Consider the following 8557-nt stretch of genomic DNA (forward strand, 5'->3'; position numbering starts at 1 on the left):
CATGAAGACGACCAGGTGCTATGCATTGAAGAACAGGTGTTGGGCATAGACATTAAACGCTCCGATAAACCACGCGCAGACATGCTCATAGGGGGAGTGAAGATCAGAATTGCAATAGACTCAGGATCTCCGTACACCATTGTTCAGAGAGCTGTGTGGGAGGAAGAATTCATGCCCAGCCTGGGTCCCAAACTGGAACCACCAGACATAAGACCAATCTCGTACACAAACAACCTGATCCCCATGGTAGGATACAGGAGCCTGAAATTCGAATTCAGAGGAAGGACAGCAACATGCAAACTGTTCGTGGCGGAGAGAGGCCCCTCAGTTTTGGGATGGAGAGATCAGGGGGATCTAAGAATTAAACTAGACCCAGGTGGCAAAGAGCAAGTGCTGCTGACAGATGGTGATAATTGGCCGGACCTGGAGAGAATAAGGAAGACTTTTCCCAAAGTGTTCGGAGGGACGGTTGGTAAGCTGGAGAAGTTCATGCACAAAATCATACTAAAGGAGAACTCCCGACCGGTGTCCCACAAGGTCCGTAATGTGCCCATAGCGGTGAAAGAAGCAGTGCAACAAGAACTACGCAGGCTGGAAGAACAGGGAATAATCAAGCCCATAGACAGCTCGGAATGGTTGGCCCCCCTAGTGGTAGCCAGGAAGCCCAACGGCAAGGTACGTCTATGAGTGGACCTCTGTGAGCTGAACAAGTGCCTGATAGTCGAGAAATTTCCGCTGCCCCACATCGAGGAGATGTTGGCCAAAACAAGAAGTGTGAAGTGGTTCTCAACCATGGAACTCACGTCCGTCTATCATCAAATTGACTTGCATCCATCTAGCAGGAGACTCACATCCTTCATATCGCCCTATGGATGCTATCAATTCCGCAGGATGCCCTTCGGACTGGCGTCAGCTGCAGCGGTGTTTAAAAAGCTCATGCACCATCTGTTCAAGGACGTCGAAGGCATCCAGTACTTCCAAGACGACATCCTAATAATGGGAACGGATCGTGAGGACCATGACAATAAACTGAACAAAGACTGAGTGTGCTGCAAGAGAAGGGTCTAACGGCTGAATGGGAAAAATGCAGGTTAGGTATGACGTCCGTCACCTACCTGGGACACGAAATAGGTGGACAAGGGATTACTCCCAAAAGTGAGAACATGAAAGCCATCTTTGATGCCAGGGCTCCGGTCACCAAGGATGAAGTGCGGTCATTCCAGGGAATGGCCTAATACTACAGTAAGTTCGTTCAGCACTTTGCTCCGAAAACCTACAAATTGAGACAGCTAATAAGAGACAAAACAGCGTTCCTCTGGGACGATGAAGCGCAGGGAGAGTTTGACGAGTTGAAGAAAAACATCAGCCAGGCGGTGCCTTTGCACGGACACGACCCCACAGGAAAAACGATTCTGACCACCGATGCCAGCGAAAAGGGCTAGGAGCTGTCCTCTCGCAGGAAAGAGAAGACAACACCGTAGAAACCCTCAGCTTTGCTTCCAGGGCGTTATCCCCCACGGAACAGAAGTTCAGCGTGATTGAGAAGGAAATGCTGCCAGCCACATGGGCCATGGGAAAATTCAGGCAGTTCCTGTGGGTCACGAGGTTTAGTTTACAGACTGACCACAAGTCATTAGTCAAGGTGCTCACCTCAAGGCGGCATGCCACGGCCACCCCGCGTATAGCCAAAATGACTCTTAAACTGCTGGAGTACACGTATGATGTGGTGTACATACCAGGCACGCGCAACAAAGTAGCTGACTATCTTAGCAGGGCCTCAGCCATGGAGGATGCGCCGATCCACCTAGCAGAGAACGAAGAGATGGTAGCAGTAATGGAGGACACAGAAAGAGCTATCAGCAAACAAGAGTGGACACAAGCGTATGGGGAGGACGGAGACATCCAGGAGGTTAAGAACTGTCTCATCAAAGGTTGGCCGGACAAGAAAAGACTAAGAGAGACACTCAGAAAATGTTACGAAGTGCGAAAGGAGTTATCAATGAGCGATTCTGGTACCTTCCTGTATCGCTGTGACAAGGTGGTACCCCCAGAGAAAGTAATCCCAACCCTCCTGAGTCAACTGCATGAAGGTCATCTCGGCATTGTAAAGACCAAATTGAGAGTGAAACTAATGTACTAGTGGCCGGGAATGGACATCCGGGTGGAGAGGCACATGAGAGACTGCATCCAGTGCCAAGGCGCAGACAAAGTGCTCAAACTGTTAAGACCAGCGTTGGGAAGATTTGGTCTGCCCTGCAACCCCTGGGAAGAAGTCGCAGTTGACATTCTAGGGCCAGTACTGTATAACCAAGGTACAGCAAAATACCTATGTGTGCTGGTAGACAAATACTCCAACTGGCCTGAAATTAGGGTACACGAAGAAATGGACTCAGGTGCAGTGATCAAGTTCCTCACGTCTGTGTTCTTGACAGAGGGAATCCCTAGAACAATTCTGACTGACAACGGCCCGCAATTTACATTGGATAAGTGGCACCGATACATGGAAAGAAATGGTATCAAGTCCAAGCACACCTTGGTGTACCACCCAGCTAGCAACGGACAGGTGGAAAGATTTAACCAGGTCCTCATGGGATCCATACAAGCTGCCATTATGCAAGGCACGGACTGGGAGGTAGAAATCCAGAGAATGATGTGGGCACATAGGATCACTCCCTCGTCGACAGGGTATAGCCCCTTCCAAATCTTAAGAGGCAGGCACCCGTTTACGAAAGACAATGTAGTTTGGAGAGAGCAGCAAGTGGTCCCCGGCCGAGGTCCAGCACAATCTGGAGAAGGCCCAGAGTGTTACAACAGAAGAAATGTGTACACAGAGCATTACAACAGAAGAAATGTAACAGAAACAACGCTGGAAAAAGGGAGTGGGTGAGAGTCAAGCAGGCGGTACTTAGAAAGAAAGGAGAAAGCAAGTACAGCCCACCCCTGCAAGTGGAAGAAGTATATGATAGAGCCGCGTTGCTCAGTGACGGAAGAGTGTGGTCCCATGATCGCATGGCAAAGATCAATAAAATTTGTGCAATGGCCAGCGGAAAAAGGAGGTGAACTGCAAGACCAGAGACAGACGAGTGATGCAGTAGGAAGGACAGTAGATGGTGAAGATCTAGGAGGGGAAGGAGTGCACATGGAGAGAGAAGACCTAGAAAGGCTGAGTGTGAAGGAGGCAACAGCAGGAAAGAAGATGACGCCCAAGAGAAGTGAACCAAGTCTGCAGAGAGAAGAAGCAGTGAGTCCCTCGCCTGGTGCCCAAGAAACCTCCACACCGGTAAGACGCTCACGTGCTGGAAAGGTGGTCGTCAGACCTGCCCATCTCAGAGACTTTGAATGAGAGGACTACCGAACTTTCACTGCATTATATTGTTGTATAAAAAAAGGGAGATATGTAGTGTTAGTGTTCTAGTTCGGGACGTGCGAGTAACGTAGCACGCCCGAACTAGAACGCGGTGTGTATGCGCATGCGCGAACGGTGGTTCGCGCCTTAGAGCGGCACGGAGCACAACGGAGCCCAGACGCCCGGCGCTCTTCCAGTGTACATTTATGTTTCATTGATAAAAGCTTTCCCTGCTCACATATTTAGTCCAGCAGCCTCATTTAAGGTGTAACCACCAACATCACATATTTTATCAAAAAAATTTTTTGAAGTCAATGGCGTGGTTACAAATGCCACAGCATTACAGCGTAGTAAAAATCTCCCCAGGGTAACTCGATTAACAGTATTTTTTTTGCCCCAACGATTTCACCTCCCCCACCTGAGTAAATGATGAGGTCAGAATAAGAAATGACGTTCAAATGCGGGTTTGCCACACTGAAAATCTGGACTTTTTCCCCATTACAATCTGCTTCACACTACTCCGAATTCGAGATTAGGCTCAAACAGTGCTTATGCGCAATATCCGATGCAGCCAGTCAAACCCATCTTTATCTGTCAATAATCCATAACAGCATACAACACTTCCATAAACAACATAATAATTTAAACATATATATCCGATGTTACCCAAACTTGTAATGATTATGGAGAAGTGCAATTGTTGGAAAATAGGGTTTAGGTGTGGTTTGGGTAAATTAAGGTTTGGGGTAAAAGAAGTGCTTTGAAGTAATGAGTCGACACACTGAAAATCTGCACTTTTCCCCCATTAAATCTGTTATGCCTGACAACCGAAAGTGCAGCAATTTCACACTACTCCGAATTCGAGATTAGGCTCAAACAGTGCTTATGCGCAATATCCGATGCAGCCAGTCAAAACCATCGTTATTCGTCAATAATCCATAAAAGCATACAACACTTCCATAAACAACATAATAATGAAAACATATATATCCGATGTTACCCAAACTTGTAATGATAACTGAGAAGTGCAATTGTTGGAAAATAGGGCTCAGGTGAGGTTTGGGTAAATTAAGGTTTGGGATAAGAGAAGTGCTTTGAAGTAAGGAGTCGAGGTGTGGAAGGTTGGCAAATAATGGCGGATGGAGTGTGCAAAATGGGAGACAAATTGAAGTGGGTGGCAGTCAGAAGGAATGGGGTAGATGATAGAAATGGGGTGCGCGTAATAGGGGTGATGGGCATAATGTAGGGGAGTAAACTTAAACGGACTAGGTTTAAGGGTGGGACTGAAATATGATTTTGGCGGCATGTGTGACAAGTGGAGGGGATTGAAGGTAACAGGAGTAAGGTTTGGTGATTGAAGAGAGTAAGGTATGTGAGTCGGGGAGGGATACACTGGAACAAGGAAAGCAGTTTTGTAATAAGGCAGGTTTTGGAAATGGACACAGATTAGGGAAGGGCAGGGATTGAGAAGATTGGAAGAAAAATATGTGGCATCTCAGAATTCGGGTGAAGAAGGCCCCATAAAGTGGTATAAGAAGGGAGGATTTGCCTAAAACTATTGCCTAAAACTATTTAGAGCATGTGCAGGTGTGATGCAAATTCGAAAACTAGGTTTAAGTTTGGATTATCAAATCGGGTTTCAACTTTCAAGTCTGTTTTGAGCGTTATTACTTCACTGACTCACATTCTCTCTTTGAGGCAGGCAGCGTAACCCTCTCCTCTTGCGTTGAGGGAGTCCCTCTTCTCGTTGGTCTCTGGTTCCAGCAGAAGTTGTCTCCTGACCATGTCAGGGTCTTCAATGCAACGGCTCCCTAGTAACTGACCTTTATATATGCCCAGAATATGTCACAATGAGTTCCTCATCACAATTGGGAAAGACCATGTGCCTCGAGGCTGTGTGGGAGTGGAACCGAAATTCACAGCAGCAGTTGAGTTTTCTAAATATTCTTTCTACCTGTTTAATTCATTTAACCAGTAACGTGGACAGATCGTCGTGTAGTCTCTGAGGTGATTGCTGATTTTACGATGTCCTTTTCAACCATCTGCTACAGCGGAGTTGTCCCGTTCGAGTACGTTGATTTCATTTTCATGTTCCTCTAGCCTAGTGACATCATAGTGCAGATGGTGTGATGTCATCAGGGGTTTATGCTGATGCTATGGAGATATGCAAAAACCATAAGAGGGTTAGGCAAACCTCATCGGTGTATTACTGTACTTTGACCTCATTCTCCATGGCAATTTAGTAAACATTCTGAAGGGGTGGGGGCGTCACAGGTCACCTTTCAGTTTTAACATATACTCGGAAACCCCCTTTTCTAGATCTCGGTAATACGTTGAATTATATTCTTTACTTATTTAGTTTTTTCATTTATGTATTTACGTGGTGCTTTCTACAAACCTGATAATCCCTCCTCACATCCCCGGAAAGGAATAAAAGAATAGAACTGAATAGACAATGACCTCCGAACCACGTTAATTAGAGAAGAAGGGGCATATTTACGAGTTCTGGTGCATCTCTGCATATCAGCAGAGATGCGCCAGAACAAATGCGTCACGCAAAACTACCCTTGCGTCACGGCAGATGCGCCGCATTTACAATGCGGCGCGCCGTGGCGCAAGGGTAGGCACATGCGTGACGCATCTCGTGGCGTAAGGGCGGCGCATCGCTGGAGTCGCATCGCAAGCGCGCGCAACTCCAGCAATGCTCAGGGCCGCCCAATACTTAACATGCTGCGTCAGTCCTTACGCCTGCTTCAAGCAGGCGTAAGGAATTGACGTGGCAGCGTCGAGGTAGTGCCTGCGTGAAATCTTGTAGATTTCACGCAGGCACTTTTGCGAGGCGCACAGGCGCCGGAACGCCCACCCTGCGTGGGAACGCCCCCATTGTGGCGCTGGGCTTTATAACGTGACGCATCTCCCTAGATGCGTCACGTTGTAAATGCCTCGCAGGGATGCGCCACCTGTATGCCGCTGTTGCGTCACGCAAGGCGGCGTAAACGTGGCGCAAGGGGCTTGTAAATCTGCCCCGAAATACTTTTGGAAGGCCTTTTTTGAACCTGTAGGAGATGTTTTGTTTATACCCAATTGAAGGCGTTCCATTTGCTTTCTCAACGCATGTACATTACAACACGACCACCAGCAGTGATCGAGAACTGAATGTGGCTTCCTTTTCCGAGTCAGCAGTCTGTCTTATTTAAAAAGGAAAGGCATCTGATTTAAAGGCAGCAATATTGAACGCCCACAAAAAAAAATGTGTCGCAACAAAAGTGTCATTTTAGGAGATTATCAGACAGAGATTATCAGACTGCAGTGATATTTTACATTCCTTTAATTAACTATACCCATAACTTGAACTATTTAGGCATTTCTTTATGTTTGTAGTGAAGGGTTAACGAATGGGCGTCTCAAAAGAGGGTACATGAACTAATATTTGAGGAAATATGTAGAAACTACCCTTCCTTTCGAAATACAAATATCTAAATGCATAGTGGAGCACTCAAACCCCGCACAATTAGTTGTAGTCTTTCAGCCTAGCCCAGTCTTAAACATCTTGTTCATTGCATGGGAGGCAATATAGCTTGCCTTTCTGTCTAATTTGGCCCAGCATTTACTGGCCCTTTCACAAGACTTCAGATTAAGCAAACACTTAACAGCAAGGCTATATTTAAAGCAAATATCTTGCAACCAATGCTTTCTTACACAAGCTACATAAAACATTGCTGCTCTATTGACTCAGCAGCTCCCCCTTCTTCTCGCTCTCCCGTGTTGCCTCTTCTTTCTCAACTTTGCCTCCTTCTCCCAACTGTACCACGCACGGATTTTAGGCAAATGTATGGGCTGATAGAAGCTGTACCAGGAACCAACATGACATCAGATTCTCTTCTTTCCTCTTTCCTGATGGCACTCTCTCTCTCATACCTCTTCATTCCATCTTGTGTTCTTCAGCGCTTGGAAGTTGCTCTTTCGTGTAACAAACACTATACAGGAAACCATTATTCTGTACGATTCTGATATCTCTGAATTTGGTAGATAGTCTCTAGCATCCAGTGCACTTGGATATTACACTCCTTACCGGGTTGTCATGGCCATCGGAGGTGGTCCAACTACACACCACCCCAGAGGGCTTAACCACCTTCCTTAACTTCAACTCCCCACACACAGAATAGACCACAGATCCATCCCTTCACCCTCTTACCACCCACTATATTATACTCCAGTTATGGACGTTGTTATTGCCATACTCCTATCAAATGCAGATTAAGGAGAATTTTGGTCTCAGAGATGGAGTTTAAAAGATATTTTGAAACTTGGGGTCTGTGGAAAAAAAAGTAGTCCGGGCTGGAGTGCTGGGCTTGTTCTCTTTAGGATGGGTCTTGGGATATGCAGTGATTGGCAACATATATCTTTTGAAGCAGACTCTAATTTTTCGCCTCCTATCCTCCAGCGGTAAGACTTTGGTTCAGAAACCCTTTTTTTCTGCCCTCCACTTACACAGCTGGGGCTGTTTTGGCTCTAGTGCTCAGCATTTAGCAACTGTCCATTACCACCAACTGCGCTCCAGAACTCCTGTTTGAAATAAGCCCCAAGTCTGCCATGGGTCCCTAGTATTCCTACACACTACCTGAGTCCTCCTAGATTACAAGAAAAAATAGTGCCTAACAGAGCAGCTGCTAAGGCAACCTCGGGTCAGTCTTGAAACTCTGTAAGCTTACGCCGATCAGTAGCCTGGGGCTAGAGTGCCAGGGCTTGCCCTTCACCACCCTAGAAAAGATATCTGACTTGACGCCTGATGTCTCTGAACTCTCTGAAGCCCTTCTTACTCATTATTGCTTCATCCTACTCAATCTTCAAGTACTTCCTCTGAACATCAAAGTCTCAATTAGGATTGGAGAGAAGAAGTAAGATCGGTATCTGCCATCAAACATTGACAAAGAGAATGGTCAATGTTCTGTTCCCCTTAACACTGTGAAGCAGACCTAGGGGCCATTTATAGATTGGCAAAGTGAATCAGATACCATACATTGACAGTTTACCTCCCCAATCAAACTTGCTTTTCTGCCCTACCCAATTAGAGGTGGGGCAACTGCAGAGTTAGCCGTGCCACACCCTCAGCTAGCTCGGTTCACACAAACCCATGACCTTGAGGACTTTCCGTCACTGGAGTGCAAGGCAGACTTGGACATGGAAATACATTAGTAACCTAGCACACAA

This window comes from Lissotriton helveticus, chromosome 8 (assembly GCF_964261635.1).
Source record: "Lissotriton helveticus chromosome 8, aLisHel1.1, whole genome shotgun sequence".
NCBI lineage: Eukaryota > Metazoa > Chordata > Amphibia > Caudata > Salamandridae > Lissotriton > Lissotriton helveticus.